The 21,614-nt window shown below is 43.0% G+C and overlaps 1 protein-coding gene across 2 annotated transcripts in view; it reads right to left on the reverse strand.

Annotated features, from left to right (window-relative positions):
• The window catches only part of LOC138250072 (parapinopsin-like), a 2,239,710-nt gene that overhangs the window by 913,940 nt on the left and 1,304,156 nt on the right, over positions 1 to 21,614 (reverse strand). The window lies entirely within an intron of this gene.

The following is a 21,614-nucleotide window of genomic DNA, read 5'->3' on the forward strand; positions in this document are numbered from 1 at the left end:
TTCCTATAGTCAAAGCTCCTAACAAGCTCTGCTTGCTCTGCTACCTTTTCTAGTTGGATCTCAGAATGGCCTGGCCTTTGTTGTCTGCCCTCCTCAATGCCTCCTCAGCCACTGAGACTTCATATAATATAGTAAACCTCACTCCCATAGTCTCGAAATACACCTGCCCGTGATGACTACTTTGAGTCCATCCCATTCAAACAGAAGCAGTTCCCTCATTGTATTATATAGTACGGCATATGGCTTCCCCTATAGTCTCCTGAAATGCCAAGTCTTCTAAAGTCAATGCTTTCAATTTCCAAGTCGGTATCTGCGGTCTCCCCCTCTTCCATACCAAACTGAGTAGAAGTTGATTATGGTCTAATAATGTGCATGACAAGTATTCCATCAAACCGATATCTCCATGTAAATCAGGGGTGCATAAAAAGGCATCCAGTTATGTGTGGAGGTTGTGGAGGGCCGAAAAGTAGGAGTAATATCTCTTCTGTGGGTGTAACCTCCTCAAGGAGTCACCATGACCCACTCCACCTGCCAATCTTCAAACATGCAGGCTAACCTAACTACGGGGAAATCAGCCAATGGTGGATGTGTTCTATCGAACCAGGGGTCAAAAACTCAATAAAAATCCCCTCCTATCACCACTGTGTATCTCCCTTCTGGGTCAATCAAATCTCCTGTGTGTTGAAATGGAATGCCGGGTCTAATCCGAATTAATGTATCCCTGGCAAAATGCTGAGTACTTGGTATAATATATGGTATAATTTACCTGCCCTCACCATCACCATTGGAGGGCGGCCTTTTCTTTAGCCGTTAAGTTTGTCTCTTGAATGAACACAATATGGGCTCCTTTCCAATTCAGGTAAGAGAACATCTTATGCCTGTTAGCCATATTATGCATGCCACTTATGTTCCAAGTCATAAGTTTATAAGTGTCATGCGTTGTTATCGTAACACATTCCACCCCCTGTTCGCACAGTTTCCAAACCTGCAACACCCTACTCCAATAGTCATACCATGTCTTTCCAGGTCTGTAGCGGGTTCCCGTCAGGTTTGGAAGCAGTGACCAAGCCTTGATAAATGTTTGACTACAGGACGGCACCCCAGACAGACATGCATGGTTCCGGAACCACCCAATAGGTTACTTCTGAATGTGAAGTTTCTTCCAGCTCAGGTGAAAGCAATAGGCCTCATGAATATGCATGAAGCGCATGCTGTAAATAGGCAGGGACAGCTTCACTGCCCTGACAAAGGCGCCAAACATGGGTGGGCTTAATGTGAGGGTTGAAACATGTTGGCTTAAATATAGGTTTTCTGTGACACTAATTCTCTCAGGAAAACAAGACTTGCATTTTCAGTTATACCCTTGGTATCCTAAATAAAGAGGATATTCCCTTGGGTAACCCATGAGGTATTTTTAGCAGTTCTTCATTTATTCTGGATCCCTGCTTTTACCAAATTAGATACTTTATATAAGAACTCCAAATCATGGCTGAGTCTGCCCTAGTGGTATCATCCTACCAGGGTGTGGATAGGCACAGTTGATGAAGCGTGCCATGACTAAAGTGTGGAGCGTCTACTCTGATTGTGCTTGAATGTGTTAGATAGACAATAATAGTGGTCTCCTCTTGTTCAATCTCGGTCTAAGCCTAGTTACCAATTTGTGCTTATCATCTTTATGTGGGAGAATGTAACTAGGTTGATTTCTTTAGCTCTGTGTGTGTGATAAAGAAAAAGGAGTACAACTCCAACGTTGCCCTAAAGAGCGTGCCACAAAATCTTGCACAGGGCCTCATAAAGCCTTAAGATATCGCTGTGAGTCAGGTGCAAAGTTGGATGTATATATTTATTTCACCAAGCAGTTCATGCATTGCATATGTGCTAAACTGTGCAGCACACTTTCATTATGTGACTTTTTAAAAAGAATGTCTATATAGGATTGTGTAATGAAAGTACTAAACCAATGCTAGACATAACACACACACCTTTGCACCTTGGTGTGCAGCTCTGGCCACCCTGTTTGTGCACCAGTGTAGAGGAAGAGAGCAGCAGCACTCCATGTTCAGTTAATTTGGCTCTGTGGTGCTGCTCTCTCCCCTTGTGCAATGCAGCATCTTCGTTGCACTACATTTTAACACAAATACCCATGTACGCATTAACTTAAAACTCTATTAAACTCTCTGAGTAAGCACATGAGCCACAGACAACACAGCTCAGAGACACATGGAGGGTTAACACAACTGTAATGCTACCAGACATTTCACCTGTTTTGAGCAGGTGCAAAACCCCTGATCTGTGGTATTCTGAGTACATTTGTACTCCTGGATTTGGCCAATAACTCGTACTATCGACCATCTCACAAATTGTAAGCCACTCGTAAAGGACAAGTTAGGAAATATCCGCACAGGCATCGAAAATTCCTTCATAACAGGGGCACTGCTCGATTCTGTGATTTGTACATGATGTCGATAAGCTAGAGCATGCGATCCTTCCCCTGGACAGTTGCTTTCAGAGCTGTTCCTGTCCTGAAAGCTGAGATTCTTCTGTATTTGTCTTCTGTGTCTGCTTTTCCCTAGAGTCCTAAAGGAGATGGCAGCAAGTGATTGCATGCTCTCAAGGATTTCCGAAACGAATAAATAAAATCCGCAGAATGCCACGGAGTGAACTGAAAGGTTGTCTGGCCATGGATTTCAATTTTTGTAGATGTGCTCTTTAAATGCATGTTTGCTGCAGGGCATGGCTTGTCTTATCCATAAGAGAGCAGAACATGCTGAGCTAGACATTTGAGTCTTAGCAACGTATTCAAACTAAAAATATGTTCAGCGGCGAAATATCTAACACGCATGAGTAATAAAAGAGGTACGATAGTAGGCCCCATCTGTATTCCCTACGGGAAGCCAATTTGTGATAAAAACATATGTACGTAACTAGAGCTTATTTATCGTTAGTTAGGTAATTTATTAGTTTATTCACTGTAGACATATATAGATGTAATCCACATCATAGGAAAAGTCGAATAACCATAAATTACATGCATAATCTTACATTATCATACTGACGATTTCAGAATAAATATGTCACTTTAGAGATGCCGAATTAGGCAACACGTGCGTGATAGACCCTGTCCTATGACATTATGTTGCTTAAGCATATTTGGTTTTGTCCAAATGCAAGAGTCACATTGGTGGCTTACTAACATTGCCATCGCTAAGCCAAAACTGTTGAGGTTATCTTGCATTACTTGTGTAGGAGTCATTGGCTAGTTTGGGGGAAAGAACACAACTTCCAGGTAAAAATATGATATGGTCTAGTAGCAAACTCTCACTAAAACAAAAGTTGTAGGCATGGTGAAGTATGATGCTGAAGTAGTCAAAAAGTACTGGGATGATTAACAACATTGAGTTCGAGAAAAAAAAATGGAGCTGCTCAGTAATATAGCAAATAAAAATGGATTGGATTGCCAACATTTGTAAATTAAAGAAACCTGGGGCAGTGCGAACTATCCTCCATTATGGACAGGACAGTGGTTGTGTAAGCCATCACTAACATCATAATTTGCTGAGCTATTTGACTTTTCTCCTTGTCTAGGTCAGTATGTCAGTTTGTTGTAAGGTTTATATACTCCAGCAAAAATAAATAAATGACTAAATTATATGAATGTATATATATATATATATATATATATATATATATACACATATATACATACACAACAACTCTCCTCACTTCCGAAAGAAGGCTAGGCACTCCAGAGATTAGGCAATGTGCAATTTATTAAACAAATGTCAAAAAATCTGTCAACGCACTTCAGCACTAGAAGCACCTTTGTCACGACGCCGACCATTCCACTAATAAAGGTATACATAGTAAACACACTAGTGCTGGCTATGCCATTAAAAACAAACAAAGGACATTTAATCACCATTTTGGAAAACCACTTTAAACATATGTTCATCAAAAATAAACATTGCTTGTTGCAATCCTCAACATCTTAAATTACTAATTTCATTTCAGTTTACATTTTCTCAAAATAATACAATTATTTCTTCATTGAAGTAATTTTACACAATACTACTAAGTGCCTTCAATACATCTGTTTTACATGTTTCACATCAGATGGGAAATGGACATTATTTGAAACCTAACACATGAAAATATATGCATGAAAAAAGAAAAGAAAATATTTTAAACAAAGAGGACCCACCATGCACAGTATATACCATTCAACATCATCGATTACAAAATATATATATATACACCCTATCAGTGACACACTAAAGCCAACCTTAGTGGGCTCCATTGTGAGGTAACTCCCTGAATCTAGCCCAAGTGGGACAAATAATTCCGCAACCCATATTAGTATACACAAAAAAGGGAGAAAAGGAAAGACAAATACAAATCTAATATAATTGATTAGACATTAACATTTGTAAACAATCTAATCTCTGACGTATTTTACACTCTCACAGTTTTCCCAATTTCCACATTATTCTCAATGTTGGTGTCTCCAAAATTCTGTCCCTGTAACATACATGCAAAATATTCAAATAAAAAATCTCATAAAACATGGTCTGGAGTTTGCTGGTGGCTGCTACGGGATTTAGAGGAAAACATATAAATCCTCATCAATATTCAATCCAAAGGGCTCATTGCTATCCATATCTAAAATGTACTTCAATTCCAATCTCCTAACTCCCTTTCCCTAACACCACCTCTTGCTCTCTTTGGTACATCATCTATGGAACCGTGTCAAATTAATGTGTAATCATCATGATGTGATTTATAAAAATGGTGTGACACAGGGTATTTGACATCCTTGTTTTTAATGACTCTCAGGTGCTGAAGTATTTGTTTATGCACTGGGGGAATGGTGCTTCCCATATACACTTTGGGGCAGGGGCAGAACAACACATATACTGTGTATTCGGTTTTACAATTCAGTGACTTCCTGTTTTTTATTGCCTTACTGAATGGAGTCTGTAATTCTGTTATATTCTTTCCATTAGCACATGCTTTGCATTTAAGGCATTTCCTGAATCCAAGACTAGGTTTCAACCATTGTTGTGTTTTAGTCAACACTTCATTTCTGACTAGGGCCCGCCTAAAGGTAATCTGTGGTTTCCCAGGAACCATGTTTTCTAATATGGTATCTCCCCTTATAAGATGCCATTGTTTGTTAATTAACCTGCATTCCTCCTGATGCCTACTATGATAAGTTGTAATGTACCTCACTGTGCTCCCATTTAGCTGCTCTTTCTTTCTACCAAACAGTATCTCCTCCCTCTGATATTTTGACACTCTGTCCCAGGCAACTTTTAACGTTTCCACATTACATGACTGTTTTCTTAATTTGTGGAGTGTATCGTCCTGTATGATCTCATATTGCATAGGGGTACTAGAGATATGTTTAGCCCTCAGCAGTTAACTAAAAGGAATGCCTGTTTTTGAGAGCAACTGGGTGAAAACTACTCACATGCAGAGTATTGTTCCCTGCAGTGGGTTTCTTGTACATCATAGTGGTAAGTTTGGAATGTTGCACTGTAATTGTGAGATCTAAAAATTCAATCTGTACTTGGTTAGTTTTCCCTGTAAAATGCATATTTAAGTCATTTTCAACAACTCTGTCAATAAATTGAAATGTCGTATGCTGGTCAAATTGCCATAGCACAAATAAATTGTGTATGTGTTGCACTCTCACCAGGATTATCTCTCTTCATTCACTTATAGCAGGGCTATTAAGTACCTACTTCTTCCAAATTTTCATAGCTGGGAGTGAAGCATGTACCCATAGCAGTGTGCTATTTCTGTCTAAATAACTCCACATTAGAGAGAAAAATATTTTGTTTCAAACACCATTCAATCATTTGCAACAACATACTGTTGTGTGTGTGGTACTTTAATGCTCACAGAAAATATATGACTGCCCTAAGGCCCTCCTCATGTCTTATGCATCAAAAATCATCTTCGAAAATTCAGTTGTATCCTTAATGTAGGAAGGGAGACTGTGCACTAGTGGTTGCACAAAAAATAGTCAATATTCATCAACATTTTCTCAAGTAGACTCCCTTTTGCTACAAAAGTAAGTCTACCTGGTGGTTTTGCTGAACTTTTTGAATTTTAAGGATGAGGTAGAAAATGTGAATATTAGGTTAATCTGTTTTCAGAAAACAATATTCCTCCCATTTTAATAATTTCTCCTCCCTCCATTCTGTGGGCTGTTTAAAAAAGTCACCCTTCATCTTATTGTATTCCATATGTGAAATCCTAGTGTAACACTCAAGATAATTTAACTGAAAATAGCCTGCTTTCATGTACATTGTTTTCCTCCAAAGCATGATGTTGCTTCCTTTGTCTGAAGGTCGTATGACAACATCATCACATGCCTCCCATTTCCTCACGACCTTTATAAATCTCTCAGTTTGATTTACCTTATGTCATTTTGATTAACCTTATGTCTTCTCCTATGTTTAGACCTTATATTTCTCAATTCCCCTATCATGAGTTCAGCGAATACCTCAATGTTATCATGTGTTACTGGTGGAACAAATTTTGAAAAGGGTCTAAAGTCTCTGTTCTATCCTTCACTAGTTTCCAATGAGCCACCCAAGTGTGTATCCATTATTGGGGGATCTACCCTCTCACTTTACTCACTCAAGGCAATCAGATCTTTTATGCCCTCTAAGTCTGATACTGACAAGATATCATTAGAGTCCAACCCTCTGACTCTTGGGTTTTGTTTCACTTTAGGTTTCAACCAAAAATGCTTTTTTAATCTTAATTTACATATGAATTTGAATAAGTCTATGTGTGCCCGAGCATAATCAAATTCAGACACTGGGAAAAAAGAGAGACAAAGATAGTACATTCTAATCCTCCTTAGTCATTAAAACATCCTTTAAGTTGATTACCATGTTATCTTCATATGTTACTTCTGCTTGCTGCGTGTTACCTTTAGGCTCTGCTTCTGTTTCTTTTCTCTTATCCCCCTTGCATTTGTCTCCCGCACCTCTTTGGTTTTGATGCTGCCCCAGTCGATGGTTTGTACGTCGGTCCAATCTTAAAAAAATGAAATTCATCCTCTACTGATGTGCACACTCTTTCCCTTCCACTCTGGTGTCCTTCCACTTCCGAACCTAGGTTCTAGCTGAAATCACTGGTAGGGTATCCTCTGTCTCATTTTATTAGTTGCCCTCATCCTTTGTCTGCGCATTGTCTCAAAATGGCGTGCAAAGGTGCAAATTTGTCCTCTCTGGTAATACATCTTTTCTCTCTGAAACATCTGTGCCTTTCTCTATTTTATTATATTCTAATATTTTACCATTATCACTTTTAAATCTTATTTATATAATTTCACTTTCTCCTGGTATTCCTCTTTATTCAATTCCATCCATTTTCATTTTGTCCACCAAATTGTCCGTCTCAATTTCCGCATATTTGATTAAGATCTTAAGGCTGTGCGCCGCACTGGTTATATTGACAGCTGTACGTGATTAAAAAAAAAAATAATCCACTGAAGAAAATAAAAGGTACATGGACTTTATAGTTAGGCTCTGAATTTTCTCACATAAAACCATAGAAATTCAGCAGTTATAGCTGTGGATAACTCAAGTAACTATAACTTATGCTCTAAGGTAAAATAACTTGTACTTTTGCCATGCACAGCTAATTACTCCACATATTACATCATTGATGACACCTATGGCATCATTGATATTATTACTGCAACATTTGCAATAAAATTATTGATGAGAAAACTGTACATGGCGGGGACGCGAGTTCCAGTAACCTAAGGGCACAAATTATAGTTACTTGAGTTAACCATAAATATAACAGATGTATTTCCATGATTTTTTTTAAAGGAAATTCAGAAACTATATCTTTCCTATAACCTTTTTTTTTTTTTTTCAGTTAGTTATTGTTAGACTTAGCATCCTTGTCCTAGTCTCCCTGAATTTTTGCCTCTGTTTCCCAGGTTGTTAATGTGTGCTGGACTCTGTTTTTGCTGTTTTTGATACTCTGGTCACTTTCCAGTGCTTTCCAGTGCTAAAGTGCAAGTGCTCCTATGTAAAATGTATGTGTAATTGGCTTTACATGATTGGCATAATTGATTTACTAATAAGTCCCTAGTACAGAGCACTAGAGGTGCTCAGGGCCTGTAAATCAAATGCCCCTATGGACCTGCATCACTGGTTGTGCCAATCAAATTAGTGGCCTTGTAAACATGGCTCAGACCTGCCACTGCAGTATCTGTGCGTGCAGTTTCAAACTGCCAATTCGACTTGGCAAGTGTACCCCCTTGCCAGGCTAAACCTTCCCTTTTCTTACATGTAAGGCACCCCTAAAGTAGGTCCTAGGTAGCCCCATGGGCAGGGTGTAGTGTATGTTAAAGATGGGACATGTACATATGTGTCTTACATGTCCTGCCAGTGAAATACTGCCAGATTCATTTTTCACTGTTGCAAGACCTATCTCTCTTATAGGTTAACATGGGGCTGCCTTTAAATATTATAAAAGCGCTGATTACCTTTGGGGTCTCTGAACTCACAATATAGAAATCCATCTTTTAGTGAAGTTGGTTTTCAGACTGTATGTTTGAAAATGCCACTATCAGAAAGTAGCCATTTTCTTGCATAAACCACTCTGTGACTCGGCCTGTTTGTGAATTCCCCATCTAGGTCAGTTTGACGGTTGGGCTGTTTGCACCTTTCTCTAGACAGTGACACAAAGGGAGCTGGGGTGTAGCCTGCCTTTCCTGATGAGTCATCTGTGCTAGGAGGGAGGGGAGGGGTGATCAGCTGAAAGGCTGTGCCTGCCCTCACACATTGCAATCTCCAATACCCTGGTGTGTGTCTAGGGCCTGGCCTGGGCAAGGGAGGATTTCACAAAGAGACTTTTCTTTGACGTAAGCCTACTTCAAAGGCCAAAATGGGTATAAGAAGGGCACCCAAAACCAGAGTTTAGATTGCTTCTGAAAATCAAGAGGAACCTCTGCCTGGAGAAGAGCTGAGAAGTGCTGTCCCTGCCTGTGACTGGGCATTGTGGAGCTATCCTGCAGTTGCTGCTTCTGCCTGATGAAAGGGGACAAAGACTGGACTTTGTTGTACATCCCTGCTTGAGAAGAATCTCCCAGGGCTTGAACTGAGCTTCCCTCCTGTTTTTGAAGCCTCAGGGTCATCAAAGACTTCCCCTGCCAGCACCTGGACTGTCTGCTGAGACTCCTGCCCTGCCAAGTGGTGCCCTATCCAGTTCAGAGTCCCTCGAAAGGTCAAGTTGGCGAACAAGAACTGAAAATCCATGCACAGACTGCTGTGCTGGGAAATTTTTGACACACCTTCAGTGTTGCAGCTAATATACGATGCACTAACGGCTTTGTAGTTGAAATCAATGTTCCACCTGCATCGTGGCTGGAAGATCGATGCAACGTGTCTGGAGAAATGATGCGCAACACCTGCTAACGGAGGCTGATAACAACGCAAACCCCATGCAGTGTGGTTTTCTGATACCGTGCGACCAGAGTTTCAACACAACATCACTGGGTGCGGAAAATCAGCACAAAGCCTGCCCAGACCCGAGCTGCACATCCAGATTGACGCACCGCTCTCTTGCAGGAGAGAAGAAACTACATACGCTGAACTGACCGGAGGAGGAATGATGCACGTTCTCACTTGCAAGTGAGAAATCAACACATCTCTGGCCTTTTCCGATCCATACTCGCCCGTGCGGCTTTATTTTGACACTACCCAGGTACTTTTGTGTGCAAACAGCGTTCTCACAGTTTTCTAAAGGATTAAGGCCCTCAATACGACCCTGGCTGTCGGTGATAAAGCAGCAGTAATACCACCAACAGGCCAGCAGTAAAAAAAACGGAATTATGACCATGGCAGAAACCGCTCACATGGACAGCCACTTTAACACACCGACAGCCACGGCAGCAGCAACAAGCACCACAGCGGTAACCGCCAACAGTCAGGGGGAAGACAATGTACCGCCCACACTATTACAACAGGCCTATCTGCCATCTTTTCCGGGGTGGTACCAATGACATCAAAAGCATGTGCACAGAAGGGAAACGACTCACCCGTGGAGACTTAAGGAAGAACAATGCTGCCATGGAGCCTGAGTTGCAGGTGTGCCCCATGCTCGTTTATCTCCTTCTTCACCATGAATGCCAATGCCAGTGAACACGACCACAGTGAGTGCTGCCTCTTAGCACACATGGAAGGGGGGAGGAAAAGGAGAGTGACACACACACACAACAAGTAAGACGCAACACACGACACCCCCACCACCATACACACAAACAGATACAGTAACAATACATATCCACCCCGTACCCCTCAGGAATAATGCAAGGGCAAAAGTAATTGATTAAAGTGAGTGCAATAAGATAAAATACTAGAAATGCATCCTTCAAAATTAAAACAGTATATAAATATCTACAAATGGAGGTACACTGCCCAGTCCACAGTGTCTGTGGGCCACAGGGCCATATCACGTAGGCCAAGGCCCCACTTGACTCCCGCAAGAACATGGAGAGAACACTGCAGGGGCATCAGGTCGAAAATACACAGGCACCTCAGGGGGAAGGGGAATGAGGGGACACCTCAGATAGAAGATGGAACAACACCACTGGTCCTGGAGGGGACTACATGCCCATCACACTGTCCTGGGGAGTGCACAGCCACAGTCTCTCAAGTGGGTGGTCTGCCCACTGCTTGGTCCTGGGCAGTGCAAGGCGACAGTCTCTCAAGTGGAGGGGGCATTGTGCCCAGAGTGCTTCATCCTTCCAAGGAGGGGGTGAGTGGATACCTTCTTCCACTGGTTCTGGAGGGGGGCTTTGTGCCTAGGGTGCTTCATCCTGGCAAGGAGGAGGTGAGTGGATGCCTCCTTCCACTGGTTCTGGAGGGGACTTTGTGCCCAGTGTGCTACATCCTGGCAAGGAGGGGGTGAGTGGATGCCTTCTTCCACTGGTTCTGGAGGGGGCTTTGTGCCCAGTGTTCTTCATCTTGGCAAGGAGGGGGTGAGTGGATACCTCCTTCCACTGGTTCTGGAGGGGGCTTTGTGCACTGTGATGCAGCACATGGGGAGTGTAAGGTCATAGTCTCTCACTTGGGTGTCGCACCCACAGAATATGCATGGGCCAGGACTCACTACAGTCCATGGAGGCAGGACTACACACTGCCTGCTGGCGGTGACGGCTGCTCAGTGGTGGCAATGGCGGGTCTGGTGTCGGGGATGCCAGTGGTGGGGTGAGGCTCCTGCCCATCCACTGCAGCCTTGGACGGCTGCCCACTGGGGCTGCTGGTGGTACTGGCAGTGGTGGGAGGAGGCTCCAGCCCGTCCCCTGCAGCCTCAGATGGCTGAACCGCCATGGTTGGTGGTGGGGGCTCAGATTCAGTCCCTGACCCAGGCCCCTTGCCCTTCTCAGCTTGTGGTGTCTCTTTGTCCTCCACCTTGGCAGCCGGTGGTGCCTCCTTGCCCTTCTCCTTCACGGCTGGTGGTGCCAGTGGTATGAGCCCACTGGGTGGGTGTTGTGCTGGTGTTTCCTGAGGGGGAAGACTCTGTGGTGGTATGGGACAGTGCCTGGGTAACTGACTGTCTGGAGGTCCCTGATGGGCCAGGTTGGTCATCCTGATCCAGGTGTGAAGAGCTGCTGTCATCACTGTGGGCCTCTTCTGGGGAGGGACTGGGTGTTGCTGGCACCTCCTCTACAGTGACGATGTGTGGGGGACCTGTGGGGATGTAAATGCAGTGTTATTGTTCCTGCGTGTGCCATCTTGTGCATCGGTGTGTTGCCCTCTATGGTTGTAATTTCCCTGGCAGCTTAGGCTTGTGTGAGCGGTGATTTGGTGGGCTAGGAGATTGTCTCAAGTGTGCATGCTTTGGTGATGGGTGTCCATGCAGGTCTGTGATGGGTGTCCATGCATTGGTGTTGCATCAGGGCTTGGTTGTGGGAGGGGTGGGTTGTGATGGGGGGGTGTGGGAGGTGGTGGGGTGATGGGAGTGAGGGTCAGGGTCGGGGTATGTGATGGCATGCAGGTAGGTGGGGTGAAAGTAGTAAAGATTTGACTTACCAGAGTCCAGTCCTCCTGCTACTACTGCCAGGCCTCAGGAGGCAGTATTGCCAAGACTTGCTCCTCCCATGTTGTTAGTTGTAGGGGAGGAGGTGGGGGTCCACCGCTAGTACTCTGTACTGTTATCTAGTGTCTTGCTACCACGGAACATACCTTCCCCCGTAGGTCGTTCCACCTCTTCCTGATGTCATCCATTGTTCTTGAGTGCTATCCCACGGCGTTGACCCTGTCCACGACCCTCCACCATAGCTCCATCTTCCTGGCAATGGATGTCTGGTGCACCTGGAATCCAAATAGCGGTGACTATACCCGGATGATTTAATCCACCATGATTCTTAGCTCCTCCTCTGAGAACCTGGGGTGTCTTTGTGGTGCCATGGGTGTAGTGTGTGTGGTGTGTGCAAGGGTGTATGGGGTGATGTTGTGGGGTGTGTGCTGTAAGGTACGTTGATGGTGTATGGGTGATGGTGTTTTGTGTCTGGTTCTGTGGGTGCTGTTGGTATGTCTCTCTCAGTTGGCAATATTTTTGAGTCCTAAGGGGTTGTGGATAGTGTGGGTTTGTGTTTTATAGTGGTGTGGGTGTGGTGTGTGTATGTGTTGCAGGTGTGTGTAGTTTGGATTGTCCAATGTAGTGTTGTTTTTTTAGGTTGTGTGTATTTTGAGGGCGGAGCTATGTACCAACAATGGTTTACTGCGGTTGAATGTCGGCCGCAGTGATTAGTGGGTCATAATGCTGTGAGCGTAGTTCTGTTGGCGTAACGGTGTGGGTTTGGATACCACCAGTTTATCACTGACCTTTGGACTGGCGGACTTGTGTGTGTGTCTGTATAGTGACGGATTACTATGTGTGGGTCATAATATGGGTATCAGTAAACCGCTGCGGCAGCGGTATGTTGGCGGCAGTCTGCATGGCAGTAAGCAGGACTTACTGCCAATGTCATAACAAGGGCCTAAGACTCTTAGGGGCATATTTATACTTTCGCTGAACTAGTGCAAATTTTTTACGCTATTTCAGCGCAAACTTAACACAATATTTATATTTTGGCGCTAGACCCCTCAAGCGTCAACATTTTGGAGTTAAAGTCATTTTATGCCTGCGGAAAACTACCTTGTGTCAATGAGATGCAAGGTAGGCATTCCCGAGCAAAAAATGACTCTAAGTCCCATGCGCCTTATTTATCCTCCCATGCAAAAATTGGTGCATGGGAGGGCGGCAGGCCTAAATAATGGCGCTAAGCTTGCTTAGCGACATTATTTAACACCTGGGTCAGGGCAGGCGTTAGGGGATCTGTGGGCCTGTTTCCATGGTGGAACACCATGAAATAAGGCCACAAGTGCCCTCTCAAGATCCCAAGGACACCCCCAGCCACACCAGAGGGACAGCGGAGGATGGGGGACCCCATCCCAGGTAAGCGTAGGTAAGTAGAGGTGAGTATATTTTTTTTTAAAGTGCCATTGGGGGCCCTGAAATGGGCCCCCATACATGGCACTGGGTGCAATGACCATGCCCAGGGGACCCTTGTCCCCTGTACTGGCCATTGGGGTGGAGGGCATGACTCTTGCCTTTTCTAAGACAGGAGTAATGTGGTATGGTAGGTTTAGTGTCAAGAAATGACGCTAGGCTTGTTAGAGTCATCTTTATTTACTCTAACCAGCCTAATATCATTTATTGGTGCAAAACCCCCGTCTCTCATACTGCCACCCCGACCCAGCTAACATCATTCTCCATGACGTTAGCCCACGCTTTACGCCAGATTGAGCCATTCCATAAATAAGACACCTGCACAGCGTCTTGGAATGGCGCTAGCGGGCAGTATACTTTTTGACGATAAACTACGTTAGTGCAGTTTAGCGTCAAAAATTATAAATCAGGGACCTATTCTTTTAAAAATGTATATCTTGACTTGTGTATGTTGGATTTTTGTCATTTGGTCTTGTTTTGTCTACATAAATATTAACTATTTTTGTAAACCTGTGCTGTGTCATTTTGTAGTGTTTTTACTGTATCACTGTGTGTCTTGGTACAAATACTTTACACATTGCTTCTGAAGTTAAGCCTGCCTGCTCGTGCCAAGCTACCAAGGGGGTGAGCAGGTTTATTTAAGGGTGATTCTCCTTTACCCTGACTAGAGTGAGGGTCCTTGCATGGACAGGGGGTAACCTGACTGTTAACCAAAGACCCCATTTCTAACAGCTATAGTTAGGACTTAGTTTCTATATAAAATTTGTTTTTTATTTTGCTATTAACTTTGACACCATTTGATGAATTCTCACAAAACTTTCCCAAAAACAAAGTTGCTATCTGGAAATTTTTGGGATGATCCGTCAAGTGGGGGCCAAAAAAAATGGGTTGCAAAACACATTTTCCCCTATTCATTTTACCATAGGAAAAGTTGAACAGCGATAGCACCAAAACTACTGAACATAATTACACCAAATTTGGCATAAAGGTGGGTGAATTGATATTATAAATAATGTTATCAAAGATTTCATGAGTGATGTATTATGTGAGGTATTTAGGAGTGCATGGTAAGGGCAAGAGTTATAGTTACCTGAAGGCACGAGAAATAGCTACTTAAGATAATTCTAAATATAACAGGTGAATTTCTTCAGTTAGTTACGTTTAAAATGTGCGCCTAACTATAATGTTCCTGTAACCTTTGGTTCTTTAATTTAATTTTTATGTTTTTTTAAATTCCATTTCCTAACTATACTGTCCGTGTAACCTTTGATTTTTCAGTGAATTTCTTAGTTTTTTTCAATTTAAATTAACTTTCATTACCATACGTTAATTCAACCTTCGGCTGTGCACAATGGTGGTTGGCCGCAGGATTGCAGCCAACCCCTATAACCATCCAACCCTGTTTGGCACACACCCTTTGGCGGGCCCCAGGGCTGTGGGGGAAGGGCGAGCCCCCATATTGCATTTAGTTGAAACCTAAGGGAGTTGGCGGACCCCGGGGCTGTGGGAGGGACAGGAAGCCCTCTCGCATTACATTTACTTCAAGCCCTGGGGAGGTGGTGGACCCCTTGGCTGTGGGGGGCCAGGCCTTCCCCACATTGTATTTTATTAATGACCTTGCCCACTCAGGGGCTTCACTAAAACAAGGGCAGGAGCCCGCCCTTGTTTTTTTGGGGGGTCACCATGGCTCCTGCTGAAAATCAAAAAATATATATTTTCCTCTGTGGTTCTCTCTGGGACCCCAACACCAAAGCTAAGGAGTCAAAATGTGTCCCTACTCTGGCCTCATTTTTGTTGTTTTTCCTTTTTTCCTAGGACTTGGCTGAAGCCGAGTCCCAACATGGCTGACAACACTTCCTTGCTGAAGTGTTGGTAGTCAATCAGATGTCAGCCCGAGATCAGGAAAGTTTGCAGAGCCTTCGCCTCCCTGTATGTACAAATTTGGATTTTCTTTAATTTATTGAAACCTACTGAATGGATTCACACCAAATAACAAAAAGAGTGCTTTCTGAACCAAGAGCTACCTTTCTGCCAAATTTAGTAAGATTATATCCGGTGGCTTGGGCTGTAGACCTGTTCAAAATCTCTATGGGAATTAATATTAGAAATGCACCTTTTTTGACCACCCCACCTTTTCCGGTTTCCCGCCTTGTCGGATCAACCGTAACTTTCCATACAGCAGCTGACATGACTATCAAATGTTTTGGGAACATTCCCCAAAGATTCATCAAGCAGTGCCAAAAATATAGGCGAATCATAAAAAATGCTTTCTATGGAAACTAAGAGCCTAATTATGAGTGTGACGGTCCTCAGACCACCACACTCGCTGTGGCTGTTGGACCGCTGCAGTTGGGGCGGTCCAACTGCCACATTATGAGGTTAGCAGGCAACCCCACCAACCTACTGCGATCTCCACCGGGATCGGAGATCCTGACAGGCTGATGGCGGTGCAGGTTGGAATCAGCCAGGGTGGTGCTGAAATCCACCCTTCTTATTACAACCTGGTTCCCTGCCAGCCTTTACATTACGGTTTCACTGCAATGAAAAGGCTGGTGGAGAACAGGTGCAGGGGTCCACATGGGGGCCACTGCACAGCCCATACCAGTGGCATGGGCAGCAAAGAGATTCCCCTGCTAGCACCCTCATAATGCACATAGTCTGCTGGGCAGACAGTGCCCATTACGAGCATGCTGGTGCCACCTGCTGGTGGCAACATTACAGCTGACTCCATTACAAACCAGTGGCAATGCTGTTGCCACTTTCAGGTGGGCAGACCAGTGGAAACCTTGATTTTTGCCAGTCAGGAAAGTCTTAATGGGGCCAGCAGGAAGGTAGCCAGCATGGTGGCAACCACCCCTTTGGGATCTTGGCAGACGAGTGTTCCCATCTGCCAAACTTATAATCGGGCCCTAAGTCCTAACTATAACTACCTAGTGATGACCACCACTAGGTAATACATAATTAAATACAGAATAATCAGTGGAACAACATATGCAAATCATGGTACCATAATTGTTGATCAGGAAATGTCACCTTATTTGACATTTGTGTCAATTCCATCAATGTCATGCCAAAGCTTAAACCTCATGTATAGCTCATGTAAGAAGGAAAGAGCAGATAAAGAAAGTATTGCTGGGGAAGGACAGGGATGGGTGTAGCGTCAACAGCCTGAATATGTAATTTAAAAATTAAAATAGTATGGGTATGTCCTGTGATGGTGAAAATCTCAACATGCACAGATCACTGAATGATGGTGCATATCTGTTGTATACTTCAGCCTCACACATACCATTCAATATCACTTTTGCATGCATATGGTCAAAAATAGTTCAACCACGAAAGAAATCTATGCTTTCTAGGTAGAATGATTTTGCATTTCTTTATATTCTGTATATTCAAAAACCTCCCAATAATTATTGCCCCTTTATTCACTATGGCGAAATATGCATCTCAGTCCTGGAAAAGTACAATGTAGGACATTAGTTTCCTCATGGAGGTTTACACATTTCAACACATAACGCTTCTTGCTACCATTAAATTTGTTGCTGAATACCTCTGACAACTCTTACATCTGTGAAAGAAAGAGCTGTCTAACCAAGAATCCTTGTGTCCTAAGTTGTAAGGGACATCTATAAGCAATTGAAAATCAGTCTTGACCCTGTTCCAGTGGGAAAGTCCAGGGCGATACCGGTCCTGAGCAGCTTGTGGTCCAGTTCAGGGTGAACCTGGCCTGACAGTTCAAACTGTACTGTTCTCTTTGGATCAGGGTCACAGCTGATTTGAACTCTGGCTGGATCCAAATTGAGGTGGCATGGTGAACGAAAAGCAATAGATTGGAGTGTGGCCCAACTGATTGTCTGTGGCTGGCTTTAATTCAAGCATGTAGCCTTGCATCCAGCTACGATGCATAAAAATATGGGGAAACATTTGATCATTGAGGCATGTTTGTAATGTAACATTGGACGGGTGGAGTGACAAGGATGACATTGGCACTGATGTAAGAAAGGTACATGCCCCTTGTCTACTGGTGGGTGAGTAAAATTAACACATGATTTAGGCGCAGTGGACACTTTACAACACTTTCTGTAATATTGATAGGGCAGGAGTGAGAAGAACAGTCCAAAACAGTCTTTAGAAACCTGTTAACTTTGTAGAACTCCTTAGTAGAATGTAGTGACCAATACTTTAGAAAGAGGTGGGCAGGTTCAGTAAAACACACTTTTAATACCAACCTTGCCTGCTCCTTTGACAAATAACTCTCTACATAGGGAGCTATGCTCTAGACTTATCAGGGAAGGATGAATTGTAGATGATACCCATGCAGTGTGGTGAAATTAGGAAATCTCAACCTTTTTGAGGTTGGCTGAAGTTTCCTGATTTTCTTGGACTGCAAAGGTATAGTAACAATTTAATGGCCCACCTCCCCCTAGCTATTTCCTGGTCCAGGATGTCGACTGGGTGGAAACTTTTAGAGCTGAAAATGGTGGCATGACAGCTATACCTCCCCACAGTCACCAGTGGAAATCGCAGGTTTGGATGACCATGCCGAATCAGAGGTGGACTGAATGGACAGTGATAAAAGTACTGGTGGCAGTGGTGGCATGCCTGTCAGAGCACCTTATGTAGTGGAGGTATTGTGCAGGAGAGTCTGGTGGCTGAGAAAGATAGGTCCTCATTTAAGAACATGATGGAGTGCGATGCTGGGCCAAATTTAGCAGTGCTGCGCTCCTTCATTTTCAAAATGCATGGATGCTCCATATTAACAATAATACGGCGCACCCTTGCACTTAATTTGCTGCTGAGCGCCAATGCACCCACCCTTGCGCCATAGTGCAAGGGTTGCTGGGTTGCGGTGAACATTGTTTTTGTGCAGGAAGGGACACCTTCCTGCACAAAAACAATCTTCAATGGCAATTAGATTTTTCTGTGCTGCAGGATGCAGCACACATAGAAAGAGCAAAAAATGAGGAAAGCTTTTCTCATCAATGCGCCATGCTAACGCCACCCCTGGCGTTAGATTTTGGCACTGCCTCATGTTTACGAAACCTTGTAAATCTGAGGCAGCATCAAAATGCAATTTGTGTTGCTGTGGAACACCCCCAGCAACACCCATTACACGCCTCTTCCACGCAAAGTGCTGCGTGTGAAGGGGCAGTATGAATAATGTGGCGTTAAGCCACAAAAAGTGGCTTAATGTTGCCTTGTAAAAATGGCGCAGTGCACAGTGCCACCAAAGTGGCACCAAAAGTGACACTCCGGTGGCACTAGGGGATTGTAAATGAGCCCCATTGTTTTGGGGTGCACGCTATTCATAGTGGGATGGGGAGGTAGCTGCTGAGCAGTGACTGCCTCCCTTTTGCACATAATGTCCCCTCATGAAGGTGGGACTGTTTATTTCTGCTTCAAGACGGTGCTGCTCTCCGGTTTATTTGCAAAATATACATCTCCCAAAGGTTAAAAAAAATATGTCCATGGACTGCACAACTCCACACACTTACTGTCTTATCCCTGATATGAAAGCCCAAAAACTAGGGCCAGTCTTTAGGCCAGGTTCCCCACTACATTCTCAAACTGTAGTATTAGAAACGTGCATTATCCATGTACTTCAGATGTGTATGAGTGTAGCCTAATGGATTCCTATTCTTCTTATAGAACGTTGATACAAGAACCTTGTTGTCCTGCTTTAAAATGCTTTATGATACATATCTTGTAGTGGATCAGTAAAATCTCACTTAAGCAGTTTATAAACATTAACAAGGATAAAACCGCAGCCTGAGCTCTGTCACTACTTAAAAGGTTTTTTGCTTTCATCAGTTAGTCCATTTTAAGGTAAACTACTCATATCCTTTAATCTTTTTCTTGAAAAAGTTAAAGTAAAAGCATCGATTGTTTTATTTATTCTTTAAAGAATGTTTCTTATCAACAGTCCCCCTCACTTTGCATATCTGTTTTGTTTATCCACTGGTGAAAATATACGGTGTATGTACTTATGTATTTGACCTAAATGCCATAGTGCAGTTGTCTTGCATGGAAATGTGTCCAACGTGAAAGGCTAACAACTGTTTACAGCTGCGCCCATCAGTGATTTCTTTTTAAATTTCATAACATTAAATAAAATAAATAGCAATCTAAAAGGCTCTTGCGCTTTTCTTACAAGTACTATTTTTCCTGATAGAGCACACGCCTTCCACCCTAAGACTATGAGTATATCGAAATAATATTTTCACGTGGAATTCCCTAGTGACATATGTTGGTTTAATCAACTCCGATATTTGAAGACAATCCCACACTGATTAAAATTGAACACTTTTTGTTATGTTTGTACTTTTGTACACCAGCGTCCAAATGTGCCAAAAAGCTCTTCCTCAAATAATTTTTATATTTTCTTCCCACATCTGTATTTTTTGTGCTGAATAAAAATTCCAACTCTTTATCTATGATATCAGTAAAGCAAATAAGTTGTAAGTGGCAAAGAGGAACTGGAATTCTCCCTGCTGCTGAGGTCATATTTACTAGCCTCAAAAGGCTTGTCAACCTTCCCCCAAAAGAACACAGGTAAAAAAAGATAAGGAGGAAATAGCCAAACTGAAAGACAAAAATACTAAGGAAAAACATTACATCACTATGCATTAACCGTGCACTGCTCAACATCCGCTTCTATTACTTTGTGACCATGTACAGCGGTCCACTGCCTTTTGGCTAGGTTTGCATTATAGAAATACTATATGTACTTACCTACATTCATACATACATATATAACAGGAATGTTGACAAAAAAATAATCATTTTAAAGGAGGTAAGCCCTTTAGCTCAGAATTGAGAATTGCATTAAAATAAGGCTAGATTTTGCTTTCAGGACAAAATATGCACTAGTACAATCACAACTCAGGATCTAAGAATAATCCAGAGAGGCCAAATCAAGTAATGGTCATCAAGCACGGATTGTATTGTGGTGGGCTGTGGGAAAGGGACTCTACCGCAACAATTAAGTAGCAACAAAAATGGAGGTTGAAAACCCTACCTTCAAAATCAATTATTCTGGATGCTCCGTGTCAGATTCTTTGGCCGAGAGGTAATATTACTGAGAAAAGAGATGGTTAAAGAGAATAATAGCATGGGACGATGAAACAAGAAGACTATGCATAAACCTCTCCTGATACATAGAGAGTTATAGCACTTGAAATTTTACTCCAATGCATCATATGTGGACTGAATGTTGTCTATTTGTAACTTCCAACCCTATAAATGAGTTGGTCTGACCTTATGATTGTTTTATGTGTCATATTACATGAAGCTAACCGCTTCCTTATATGCCCCCAACCTAGGTTCTGAATCATTTTCCTGACAGTTTTTGACAAGTATTTGTCCTCCAATGCAAATAATTTCCATCTTTCCCTAACCTTTCTATTCCACAAACAAAATCGATTTTCTTCTTCCAACCCATTCACTTTTCAGCGCTGACATTCACATGGTTTCTCTCTCACATGTGGAAACGCCGCAATATCCTATTTTTTCATGTGAGAATGTTTTGATCTTCTGTGTACAGACTGTTTCATATCACCAACCTTTGTTGATTTTTTTTAATTTGATTTGCCTTTTATGTGTTTGAGGCACAGAAGGCCTATGGATGACATGTTGTAAATAAATAAATCTTGGACTGGGAATACTCTCTGAATTAGTGGATTGTTTCTTCTTCCGGTGTTGTGCTTTTGAGTCTTTTTGTAATTCTGAGGGGCATATTTATACTCCGTTTGCGCCGAAATTGCGTCATTTTTTTTGACGCAATTTCGACGCAAAACTAACTCCATATTTATACTTTGGCGTTAGACGCGTCTAGCTCCAAAGTCCATGGAGTTAGCGTCATTTTTTAGCGTGGACACCTACTTTGCGTTAATTATATGCAAGGTAGGCGTTCCCGTCTAAAAAATCGACTCAAAGGCATGTGCGTGGGATTTATACTCCCAGGCAAAAATCACGCCCGGGAGTGGGCGGGTCTAAAACACCCACATTAGCGCAGGATTTTAACGCCTGGGTCAGGGCAGGCGTTAAGGGACCTGTGGGCTCAGAATGAGCCCAGAGGT

This window comes from Pleurodeles waltl, chromosome 8 (assembly GCF_031143425.1).
Source record: "Pleurodeles waltl isolate 20211129_DDA chromosome 8, aPleWal1.hap1.20221129, whole genome shotgun sequence".
NCBI lineage: Eukaryota > Metazoa > Chordata > Amphibia > Caudata > Salamandridae > Pleurodeles > Pleurodeles waltl.